The sequence below is a fragment of the Amblyraja radiata genome, chromosome 6, assembly GCF_010909765.2.
Source record: "Amblyraja radiata isolate CabotCenter1 chromosome 6, sAmbRad1.1.pri, whole genome shotgun sequence".
In the NCBI taxonomy this organism is placed as follows: domain Eukaryota; kingdom Metazoa; phylum Chordata; class Chondrichthyes; order Rajiformes; family Rajidae; genus Amblyraja; species Amblyraja radiata.
The window spans coordinates 9,230,986-9,244,238 of NC_045961.1; the positions used below are offsets into that span (position 1 = coordinate 9,230,986).

The 13,253-nt window shown below is 48.5% G+C and overlaps 1 protein-coding gene across 1 annotated transcript in view; it reads right to left on the reverse strand.

The window, feature by feature from the left end:
- Positions 1–13,253, reverse strand: part of LOC116974061 (sodium-dependent proline transporter-like) — a 69,067-nt gene that overhangs the window by 32,150 nt on the left and 23,664 nt on the right. The window lies entirely within an intron of this gene.

The window sequence follows — 13,253 nt, forward strand, 5'->3', positions numbered from 1 at the left end:
TCCAGAGTGTACAAGCCCAGCCGCTCCATTCTCTCAGCATATGACAGTCCCGCCATCCCGGGAATTAACCTTGTAAACCTACGCTGTGCTCCCTCAATAGCAAGAATGTCCTTCCTCAAATTAGGGGACCAAAACTGCACGCAATACTCCAGGTGTGGTCTCACTAGGGCCCTGTACAACTGCAGAAGGACCTCTTTACTCCTATATTTGATTCCTCTTGTTATGAACCATCCTCTTGTTAAGGGCCTGTCCCACTTACGCAACTTTTTCGGCGACTGCCGGCACCCGCCATAGTCGCGACAAATCTCCGAAAATGTTCAACATGTTGAATATTCAGTGGCGACCAGAACAAGGTACGACCCTTTGGGCGACTACTCACGACCACACAGGCTTCACCCCGCGACATGTCACCTGTACGGTCGTGAGTCGTCTCCTCAGTCGCCCAAAGAGTCGTGGCGTCTTTCTGGTCTCCGCTGGATTTTCAACATGTTGAACATTTTCAGCGACCTATGGCGGGTGCTGGCAGTCGCCGAAAAAGTCGCGTAAGTGGGACAGGCCCTTTGCTGTTATAGAACTGCCCTGCACGGAAACAGGTCCTTAGCTAACCCACGATCCAAATCAAAACCGCTGTGGTGTATAAGAACGGAGACGAGGAAAAACTGTTTCACACAGAGAGTGTTTAACATCCTGATGGCTATTAAACACTCTCTGTGTGAAAAAGTTTTCAAACAAGCTCTGAACTATAACAGCACTTTATCTGATTATTTATTGTATATATATATAAGGTCTATGGTATATAGACACACTCAACTTTATCTCCTGTTCTGTATTATGTTTACATATTCTGTTGTGCTGCCGCAAGCAAGATTTCATTGTCCTATCTGTGGCACATGACAATAAAACTCTCTTGACTTGACTCTCTTGTGAGTCTGTGGAATTCTCTGCCTCAGAGGGCGTCTGCGGAATTCTCTGCCTCTAGTGTGTCCAAGCCCTTAACAATCTTGAGTCAAAGTGTTGGTGAAAAACACTATACTGATCATGATGTTTGTTAAATCACAGCATTTAATCTAAAATATTACAACATATTGTTTTGAAGAAATATAATTTTCACTGTATTGGTTTGTTTCATTCGTTCTTACAGCTGTCTTGGTCCTCGATTAGACTTCCGAGATACATTGGCCCACCGAGTCCGCGCCGACCAGGGATCACCCCGCACGCTAACACCACCCAGCGCACACTAGGGACAATTTACAATTTTACCAAAGCCAATTACTCCATAAGCCTGTACGCCTTTGGAGTGTGGGAGGAAACCGGAGCTCCCGGAGAAAGCCCACGCAGGGAGAACGTACAAACTCCGTGCTCAGGATGGAACCTGGGTCAGCAGAGTGAATTAGGACAGAGAGACATTGTCAGACAGAGGGTGAGGAATAGATGGAGGAGGCTTGGGATACAGTGTATATCTGGGAGGATATCGTGATAGATGAGAGGCATGGATAACTGAAAACGTATTGAATTCAGGCTGCATCTGGAGTATTGCGGGCAGTTCTGGTCACCCCCATTGCAGGGGGGATGTGGGGGCTTAGGTGACGGTGCAGAGGAGGTTTACCTGAACGATGCCGGGATTAGAGGGTTTCAGCTACAGGAAGAGGTTGGACAGACTTGGGTTGTTTTCTCTGTAACGTTGGAGTTTGAGGGTGGAAGGACCTTAGATAGGGTAGACAGTCAGAACCTTTTACTTGGTGGAAATGTCAAGGTGAGAGGGGCAAAGTTTAAAGGAGGCTAGATCAAGTGGGATCCATTGGGTCCCTCTCACATGGGAGGCCTGGTCCCCCAACGCTACCTAGTCCCCCAACACAATATTCCACCACTCACCTGATCCCCCAACACAATATTCCACCACTCACCCGATCCCCCAACGCAATATTCCACCACTCACCCGATCCCCCAACACAATATTCCACCACTCACCCGATCCCCCAACGCAATATTCCACCACTCACCCATAGCCCACAACTGCGCAGGTGCAGCTCATTCCCCCTCATCCCCCAGCACTCCCTCCCCCTCCTCTTCACCCTCCCTCTCCTTTCCCCTCCCCTCAGTCACTCCCTCCCTCCCTCCATAACTCCTCTCCCCTCCAGAGGGCAGTGGATGCCTGGAATGCGCTGCCAGGGGTGGTGGTGGTGGAGGCAGATGCGATTGTGGTTGGCGTTTAAGAGTTTAATTTAGTTTAGTTTAGTTTCAAGATACAGGACGGAAACAGGCCCTTCGGCCCACCGAGTCCGCACCGGCAAGCGATCCCCGCACATTAACACAATCCTCCACTAGGGACTCTTTACATTCATACAATTTTTACCAAGCCAATTAACCTACAAAACTGTTCGACTTGAGTGTGGGAGGAAACCGAAGTTCTCTGAGAAAACCCATGCAGGTCACGGGGAGAACGTGCAAACTCCGTACAGCCAGCACCCGTAGTCAGGATCGAACCCGGGTCTCTGGCCAACATGAGGTAGATTGGAAGACCGGGAATGCATCCCTGGGATATGTGCCGTTGTGAAGTGCCGGAAGATGCCCTTTGTCGTTGCCCTTTACGTAGCGACTCTATGCATACCTTGGGCCGTTCTATGGCCAAGAAGCTCTTAGAAATAGTGCAGAGAATAGAGGAATATGGATCACGTGTGGGCAGAGTTTAGTCTAACGGCATCGTGTTCATACAGATATTGTGGGCTGAAGGGCCTGTACCTGCGATGTACGGGGTCCTATCCTAGTATAGACACAGTGGGCTGAAGGGCCTGTTCCTGTGATGTACTGGGTCCTATCCTAGTATAGACCCAGTGGGCTGAAGGGCCTGTTCCTGTGATGTACTGTGTCCTAGTATAGACACAATGGACTGAAGGGCCTGTTCCTGTGATGTAATGTGTCCTATCCTAGTATAGACACAGTGGGCTGAAGGGCCTGTTCCTGTGATGTACTGTGTCCTATCCTAGTATAGACACAGTGGGCTGAAGGGCCTGTTCCTGTGATGTATTGTCCCCTATGCTAGTATAGACCCAGTGTGCTGAAGGGCCTGTTCATATGATGTACTGTGTCCTATCCTAGTATAGACACAGTGGGCTGAAGGGCCTGTTCCTGTGATGTACTGTGTCCTATCCTAGTATAGACAAAGTGACCTGATCTTGTGATGTACTGTGTCCTATGTTAATATGGAGACGGTGGGCTGAAGGGCCTGTTTCCATATTACATACTCTCTGACATCCAGTCCGAGTGTTGATGTGTGTAAAGGAACTGCAGATGCTGGTTTAAACCAAAGATAGACACAAAAGGCTGGAGTGACTCAGCGGGTCAGGCAGCATCTCTGGAGAGAAGGAATGGGTGATATTTCGGGTCGAGGCCTGCCTATATTTTCGGTTGCATTCATTGTACACGTCTCGATTAGGGCACACCTCAAATTCCTCCGCTCTGATGCAAGTCGACAGAAACGTGAACCAAAACAGGAAATGCCGGTAATTCTCCGCAGGTCAGGCAGCAGGAATTCGAGGGGAGGAAGGTAGTCAACTTTTTGCCTCAGTGACCTTTCACTGCCTTGCTCTTCCTCCGCAGATGCTGCCTGACCCGCTGCGCGTTTCCTGCATTATCAACTTTAACTTTCAGCGCTTATTCCAATCCCAAGGGAAGTCAGCCTCGAGTTGTGTCTTTGTTGTACATTCGCAAGGTATGCAAAGTGTGGCCACAAAAAGGACACGGACAAAGTGACAAAGTATCCCATGCCAGGTCCTCCTTTGGCCAGGATAAAGAAATCAATGCCTCTACCGATGACCACAGAAATTTAGCAAGTCTCCAATTGATCTTACCTACATGTTCCCCATAGGTAGACAAACGTGCTGGAGAAACTCAGCGGGTGCAGCAGCATCTATGGAGCGAAGGAAATCGGCAACGTTTCGGCCCGAAACGTTGCTGATTTCCTTCGCTCCATAGATGCTGCTGCACCCGCTGAGTTTCTCCAGCACTTTTGTCTACCTTCGATTCTCCAGAATCTGCAGTTCCTATTTAAGCACATGTTCCCCATGTTGGGGGGAGTCCAGAACCAGGGGCCACAGTTTAAGAATAAGGGGCAAGCCATTTAGAATGGAGACGAGGAAACACATTTTCCACACAGAGTGTTGTGAGTCTGTGGAATTCTCTGCCTCAGGAGTCCGGTTCTCTGGATGCTTTCAAGAGAGAGCTGGATAGGGCTCTTAAAAATAGTGGAGTCAGGGGATATGGGGAGAAGGCAGGAACGGGGTACTGATTGGGGATGATCAGCCCCATGATCACAGTGAATGGCGGTGCTGGCTGGAAGGGCCGAATGGCCTACTCCTGCACCTATTGTCTATTGACTCTGTATCAAGAGTACTTTGCACACCGGGTTCCATCCTGACAATGCTCCAAAGAAAAGCATCAGGGATTCTCCAATTTCTCCTTGTAACCCTCTAATCCATGCAGCATTCCAGTGAATCTCTCCTGCACCCTCTCCAAAGCCTCCAAATGCTTCCTGTGATGGGCTGACCAGAACTGCAAGCAATACAGAACAGAATGGCAAACAGAGCGATAGAACAAGGTGGCATGGTGGCTCAGCGGTAGAGTTGCTGCCTCACGGCACCAGAGACCCGAGTCTGTACCTTCTTTTCGTTTTTAGAGTTACAGCGCGGAAACAGGCCCTTCGACCCACCGGGTCCGCGCCGACCAGCGAGCCCCGCACACTAACACTCTCCAACACCCACTGGAGGACAATATTTACATTTACCGAGCCAATGAACCTACAAACCTGCACGTCTTTGGAGTGTGGGAGGAAACCGGAGATCTTGGAGAAAAACCCACGCGGGTCACGGGGGGAACGTGCGAACTCCGTACAGACAGCGCCTGTAGTCGGGATGGAACCCGGGTCTCCAGCGCTGCATTCGCTGTAAGGCAGCAACTCTACCGCTGCGCCACCGTGACTGCCCCTGTGACCTGCGTGGGTTTTCTCTGGGTGCTCGGGTTTCATCTCACATTCCGAAAGACGTGCGGGTTTGCAGGCCAATTGGCTTGGTGTAAATGTAAAAATGTCCCTAGCGCGTGTAGGACAGCGTTAGCGTGCGGGGATCGCTGGTCGGCGCGGACTCGGTTGGCTGAAGGGCCTGTTTCCACGTTGTATCTCTAAACTAAACTGCAGGCAATACTCCTAATGTGACCAAGCAAAAGTTCTCCAAAGCAGTGAGGATGATTTACGTGGATGGCGTAAACCTCGCAGTACCACGGTTTGTACGTCAATATTATGTCACTATCAGTGAGGCTCGTGTTGGGCGGTGTATTTCTGCCGCCCACTCTCCTGAGAGCATTGTTCTTATGTCAGGGTGGTGTGCCTCGTTGCATGTACATATTTCTATATTTAGCTGAGCCTTTCGTGCTCTACATAGAATGTGTGTCACTGATATTGTTGCCGCTGACCCTTGAACTATCACTGGGACTGTCAAATACCCCAGAGCCGGTCTGGCCAGCTAATGCCTTCATCAACTGCTCATCTCCATAGCAACCCCAGCCTCACCCGGACAGATATTATCTCCGTCCCCTCCCCAACTCTCCCCGCAACCTAAAGCCAACCTGAGATCTCTCTTGTAGAAACAAGGAACTGCAGATGCTGGTTTACCAAAACAAAAAAGACACAAAGTGCTGGAGTAACTCAGCAGGTCAGGCAGCATCTATGGAGATCATGAATAGGTGACATTTCAGCTCAGGACCCTTCTTCACTCTGAAAATGTATCCCAACCCAAAACGTCACCTATCCATGTTCTCCACAGATGCTGCCTGACCCGCTGAGTTACTCCAGCACTCTGTGAAACGTCACCTATCCGTGTTCTCCACAGATGCTGCCTGACCCGCTGAGTTACTCCAGTACTCTGTGAAACGTCACCTATCCATGTTCTCCACAGATGCTGCCTGACCCGCTGAGTTACTCCAGCACTCTGTGAAACGTCACCTATCCATGTTCTCCACAGATGCTGCCTGACCCGCTGAGTTACTCCAGCACTCTGTGAAACGTCACCTATCAATGTTTTCCACAGATGCTGCCTGACCCGCTGAGTTACTCCAGCACTCTGTGAAACGTCACCTATCCGTGTTCTCCACAGATGCTGCCTGACCCGCTGAGTTACTCCAGCACTCTGTGAAACGTCACCTATCCGTGTTCTCCACAGATGCTGCCTGACCCGCTGAGTTACTCCAGCACTCTGTGAAACGTCACCTATCCATGTTCTCCACAGATGCTGCCTGACCCGCTGAGTTACTCCAGCACTGTGTGAAACGTCACCTATCCATGTTCTCCACAGATGCTGCCTGACCCGCTGAGTTACTCCAGCACTCTGTGAAACGTCACCTATCCATGTTCTCCACAGATGCTGCCTGACCCGCTGAGTTACTCCAGCACTCTGTGAAACGTCACCTATCAATGTTTTCCACAGATGCTGCCTGACCCGCTGAGTTACTCCAGCACTCTGTGAAACGTCACCTATCCGTGTTCTCCACAGATGCTGCCTGACCCGCTGAGTTACTCCAGCACTCTGTGAAACGTCACCTATCCATGTTCTCCACAGATGCTGCCTGACCCGCTGAGTTACTCCAGCACTGTGTGAAACGTCACCTATCCATGTTCTCCACAGATGCTGCCTGACCCGCTGAGTTACTCCAGCACTCTGTGAAACGTCACCTATCCATGTTCTCCACAGATGCTGCCTGACCCGCTGAGTTACTCCAGCACTCTGTGAAACGTCACCTATCCATGTTCTCCACAGATGCTGCCTGACCCGCTGAGTTACTCCAGCACTCTGTGAAACGTTACCTTATTGAATCGAGATGAGAAGAACTTTTTTCACACAGAGAGTGGTGAATCTCTGGAACTCTCTGCCACGGAAGGTAGTCGAGGCCAGTTCATTGGCTATATTTAAGACTGGAGTTTAGAAGAATGAGGGGGGATCTTATAGAAACATATACAATTAAAAAAGGACCGGACAAGCTGGATGCAGGAAACATGTTCCCAATGTTGGGCGAGTCCAGAACCAGGGGCCACAGTCTTAGAATAAAGGGGAGGCCAATTCAGACTGAGGTGAGAAAAAACTTTTTCACCCAGAGAGTTGTGAATTTGTGGAATTCCCTGCCACAGAGGGCAGTGGAGGCCAAGTCACTGGATGGATTTAAGAGAGAGTTAGATAGAGCTCTAGGGGCTAGTGGAGTCAAGGGATATGGGGAGAAGGCAGGCACGGGTTATTGATAGGGGACGATCAGCCATGATCACAATGAATGATCATCTATTGTCTATGTTTCTGACATCCCAGACTGATTCCTGGGATGTCAGGACTGTCTTATGAAGAAAGACTGGATAGACTTGGTTTATACTCTCTAGAATTTAGGAGATTGAGAGGGGATCTTATAGAAACTTATAAAATTCTTACACAAAGATTGTTCCCGATGTTGGGGAAGTCCAGGACAAGGGGTCACAGCTTAAGGATAAGGGGGAAATCCTTTAAAACCGAGATGAGAAGAACTTTTATCACACAGAGAGTGGTGAATCTCTGGAACTCTCTGCTACAGAGGGTAGTCGAGGCCAGTTCATTGGCTATATTTAAGAGGGAGTTAGATGTGGCCCTTGTGGCTAAGGGGATCAGAGGGTATGGAGAGAAGGCAGGTACGGGATACTGAGTTGGATGATCAGCCATGATCACATTGAATGGCGGTGCAGGCTCGAAGGGCCGAATGGCCTACTCCTGCACCTAATTTCTATGTTTCTATGTTTCTATGAGAACTACTCAGCACTCTGTCAGTGACCTTTGCTCGATTGTACTTGAGTTTGGTTTGATTATATTTATGAAAATATTTAATCCGATGACATGCAAAACAAACTTCATTGTACTTCAATACAATTACAAGAATAAACCTCAACTATATTCTGCACTCTGTTAGGCACAGTGCACTGGAGTAACTCAGCGGGACAGGCGGCATCTCTGGAGAGAAGGAATGGGTGACGTTTTGGGTCGAGCCCCTTCTGGCTGAGTTACTCCAGCATTTTGTGTTTATCTTCGACTTAAACCAGCATCTGCAGTTCCTTCCTACAATATTTCACTGCCTGATCTACTCATGTACACGATGATTTGACTGGAGATCTCACAAAAATAGTTGATCGCTGTATCTCGGTACATGTGACAAGAATAAACCAATATAATAGACAATAGACAATAGGTGCAGGAGTAGGCCATTCGGCCCTTCGAGCCAGCATCGCCATTCAATGTGATCATGGCTGATCATCCCCAATCAGTACCCCGTCCCTGCCTTCTCCCCATATCCCCTGACTCTGCTATCTTTAAGAGCCCTATCTAGCTCTCTCTTGAAAGTATCCAGAGAACCGGCCTCCACTGCCCATTAGATAATTCAACAGATTCACAACTCTGTGTGAAAAAGTGTTTCCTCATCTCCGTTCTAAATAGCTTACCCCTTATTCTTAAACTGTGGCCCCTGCTTCTGGACTCCCCCAACATCGGGAACATGTTCCCTGCCTGTAGCGTGTCCAAACCCTTAATAATCTTATATGTTTCAATAAGATATCCTCTCATCCTTCTAAACTCAAGAGTGTACAAGCCCAGCCGCTCCATTCTCTCAGCATATGACAGTCCCGCCATCCCGGGAATTAACCTTGTAAACCTACGCTGCACTCCCTCAATAGCAACAAATGTCCTTCCTCAAATTAGGGGACCAAAACTGCACACAATACTCCAGGTGTGGTCTCAACACGTCAAACTCTGGGAAGTACATCGATAATCGAGTCTTGGAGCTCTTTGGCTCACATGCTCTTCAACCTCCATACTTTTTTAAGAGTCATCGAGTGATTCAGCGTGGAAACAGAGCCTTCGGCCCAACGTGCCCACACCGGCCAACATGTCCCAGCTACACTGGTTCCACCTGCCTGCGCTTGGTCAATATCCCTCCAAACCTGTCCTATCCATGTACCTATTAAGGAAAAATGTTCCCGATGTTGGGGGAGTCCAGAACCAGGGGTCATGGTTTAAGAATAGAGGGTCGGCCATTTAGGACTGAGATGAGGAAAAAAAAATTCACCCAGAGAGTTGTGAAACTGTGGAATTCTCTGCCACAGAAGGCAGTGGAGGCCAATTCACTGGGTGTTTTCAAGAGAGAGTTAGATTTAGCTCTTAGGGGCTAAAAGAATCAGGGGATATGGGGAGAAAGCAGGAACAGGGTACTGATTTTAGATGGATCAGCCATAATCATATTGAATGGTGGTGCTGGCTCGAAGGGCCGAATGGCCTACTCCTGAATCTATTTCCCCATGTTTTCTACCTCTTGAACTGTTTCTTAAACGTTGGAATAGTCCCAGCCTCAACGACCTCCTCTGGCAGCTTGTTCCATACACCCACTTTGTGAAAATGTTACCCCTCAGATTCCTATTAAATCTTTTCCCCTTCATCTTAAACCTATGTCCTCTGGTCCTCGATTCCCCTACTCTGGGCAAGAGACTATGTGCGTCTACCCGATCTATTCCTCTCATGATTTTACACACGATTTTATGCAATTTGATGACTTCATTCCTCCTGGAATTGTAACTATTGACTCTATCTGGCAGGTTTTATGGTTTTCTTCTGAAAAGATAAGGGTTTGTTTAATTCTTCTGCCATTTCCTTATTCTCAAGTGTAATTCTCCTGTCTCTGTTTACATGGGGCACACATTTCCTTCATCGCCTTTCCCTTTTTAACTGTAAAAGCTCTTACATTGCACCCCCTCTCGGATTACACCTGCCTTTTCATTATTTCAAAGATAGACACAAAAATTTGGAGTAATGGGCCTGTCCCACTTACGCGACTTTTTCGGCAACTTGCCGGCACCCGTCGTAGGTCGTTGCAGGTCGCCGAAAATTATCAACATGGTGAAAATCCAGCGGCGACCAGAACAAGGTACGACTCTTTGTTCAGATTAGTTTATTGCCAGAGTGAGGTCATACACAAACTGCAGGACCAGCTCCTCACGTTCTGCTTGGGTAGCTCACAATCCATGGCATGAATATTGAACTCTGCAATTTTAACTAACTATGTTCCCGGTGTTGGGGGAGTCCAGACTCAGGGGTCACAGTTTAAGAATAAGGGGTCGGCCGTTTAGGACTGAGATGAGGAAAAACGTTTTCACCCAGAGAGTTGTGAATCTGTGGAATTCTCTGCCACAGAAGGCAGTGGAGGCCGATTCACTGGATGTTTTCAAGAGAGAGTTAGATTTAGCTCTTAGGGCTAACGGAATCAAGGGATATGGGGAGAAAGCAGGAACGGGGTACTGATTCTGGATGATCAGCCATGATCATATTGAATGGCGGTGCCGGCTAGAAGGGCCGAACGGCCTACTCCTGCACCTATTTTCTTTGTTTCTCCCTCTACTGCAATCAGTCTGAAGAAGGATCCTGACCTGAAACGTCACCTATCCATGTTTTCCACAGATGCTGCCTGACCCGCTGAGTTACTCCAGCACTCTGTGAAACATCACCTATCCATGTTCTCCACAGATGCTGCCTGACCCGCTGAGTTACTCCAGCACTCTGTGAAACGTCACCTATCCATGTTCTCCACAGATGCTGCCTGACCCGCTGAGTTACTCCAGCACTCTGTGAAACGTCACCTATCCATGTTCTCCACAGATGCTGCCTGACCTGCTGAGTTACTCCAGCACACTGTGAAACGTCACCTATCCATGTTCTCCACAGATGCTGCCTGGCCCGCTGAGTTACTCCAGCACTCAGTGAAACGTCAACGATCCATGTTCTCCACAGATGCTGCCTGGCCCGCTGAGTTACTCCAGCACTCTGTGAAACGTCACCTATCCATGTTCTCCACAGATGCTGCCTGACCCGCTGAGTTACTCCAGCACTCTGTGAAACGTCACCTATCCATGTTCTCCACAGATGCTGCCTGACCCGCTGAGTTACTCCAGCATTTTTGTGTTATTTTTGTCTTTTATTGATTGTATTATAGTACCTGCCTCAACTACCTCCTCTGGCAGCTCTGTGTGAAAAAGGTTCCTCAGATTCCTATTAAATCTTTCCCCTCTCTCATTAAACCTCTGTCCTCTCCTCCCTGATTCCCCAGGTGTAAAGAATCTGTGCGCTCAATAGACAATAGACAATAGGTGCAGGAGTAGGCCATTCGGCCCTTCGAGTCTGCACCGCCATTCAATGTGATCATGGCTGATTATCCCCAATCAGTGCCCCGTTCCTGCCTTCTCCCCATATCCCCTGACTCCACTATCTTTAAGAGCCCTATCTAGCTCTCTCTTGAAAGCATCCAGAGAACCGGCCTCCACCGCCCTCTGAGGCAGAGAATTCCACACATTCACAACTCTCTGTGAGAAAAAGTGTTTCTTTGTCTCCGTTCTAAATGGCTTACCCCTTGTTCTTAAACTGTGTGGCCCCTGGTACTGGACTCCCCCAACATCGGGAACATGTTTCCTACCTCTTGCGTGTCCAAGCCCTTAACAATCTTATATGTTTCAATGAGATATCCTCTCATCCTTCTATACTCCCCTCTCTCATTAAACCTCTGTCCTCTCGAGACTCATTCCCCAGGTGTAAAGAATCTGTGCGGTCACCCTATCTATTCCCCTCATGATTTTTCATGACCTCAAAGAAGTTCACCCTCACCATCCTAGGCTCCAAGGAATGAAGTCCTAGCCTGCTTAACCTCTCCCTATAGCTCTGGCTCGAGCACTCCCTCTCTCTGCCCTCAAGACCTGGCAACACCATCTAGTTCTATTCCTATTTCTGGGAACGTTCTATGTTCCTTTGATTTAAAGCTATTATTCATTTCCCTGGTCAGTCGTGGATGAATCATTTTTCCTTCGAATGCTTTTATGCTGGTAGGGAACGTATTTTTTTCGACTGATGTATCGCATCTCCAATTGCGAATCCTTGACTTGTCAGCGTAGGTTCTCCCATGAACCACAGCCAAGTTCCCTCTCGAGCTTTCGTTGTGTAGATTTACGACCGCAGTTTTGTTGAAGTATATCATTTCAAACCAGCGTTCTGTTCACTCCTATTATGGTCAACCACTCGCAGATGTCCCTTGACAACCGGGCTATCAATCAGCTTCCCTCTACAGCACAAAACCACGTCTAAAATAGCCTCTCTCCAATTGATTCTTCACAGTATTGATCCGGGAAAGCATCTTGAATACATTTCAGCCATTCATCTTCCAACTCATGACAGCAAATTTGATTTGGGAGACGTCTCCTGTGATGACTTTATAGCTGGCAGTATCAACTCTAATTTGTACGGTGCCCAGTTACTGCTCGGCGACCGATGACTAAATCTTCTTGTCCTTCGCTATTTGTTCGTTTGGCATTAAAACACAGAAACAGGAGGAGAGCGAGGCCATTCGGCCCTTTGAGCCTGTTCCACCATCCAACACAATGGTATTTAGCGGAGTCAGGGGATATGGGGAGAAGGCAGGAACGGGGTACTGATTGGGAATGATCAGCCATGATCACAGTGAATGTGAATGATCACAGTGAATGTGAATAATATGTGAATGAATGTGAATGTGAATGAATGTGAATGATCACAGTAGGCCATTCGGCTCGAAGGGCCGAATGGCCTACTCCTGCGTCTATTGTCTATTGATCATCTACCATTTACCTTCTCGATGCCCTTGGTTTAAGAATTGCATCTTCTCCGGCTGGAATAATCCGGACATTCCACTGCCTGGTGTGGGAGCGAAATCCAAGGATTCACCATTCCGGGCAAGGGAATTTCTCCTGATCCTGGACTTCCAGGTATGCCGAGGCTGTGATCTTGACTCCTGATCCTCAGGAACAAGACCCTGTGTCCGGTCTTTACCCTCATTGATTCCAATTCCGCGTGAAGAAGTGCCTTGCTCAGTTCATTCTCACCACCGCACTGACCCGCACCTTCCCTGCTGCACGCAGATGAACCACTTCTCAAAATCCTGAATCTTGGATACCTTGGAATGTTTAGTTACCTGAACTGCTTGCATCATGGTCTGGTTGGCTAAACCAAACGGCCAGACTACAGAAAGTGGTGGACACTGCCCGACTCATCACAGGTACTGACCTCCCCACCATCGAAGGGATCTACAGGAGTCACTGCCTCAAAAAGGCAGCCAGCATCGTCAGAGACCCACACCACCCTGGCCACGCTCTCATCTCACTGCTACCACCGGGAAGAAGGTACAGGAGCCTG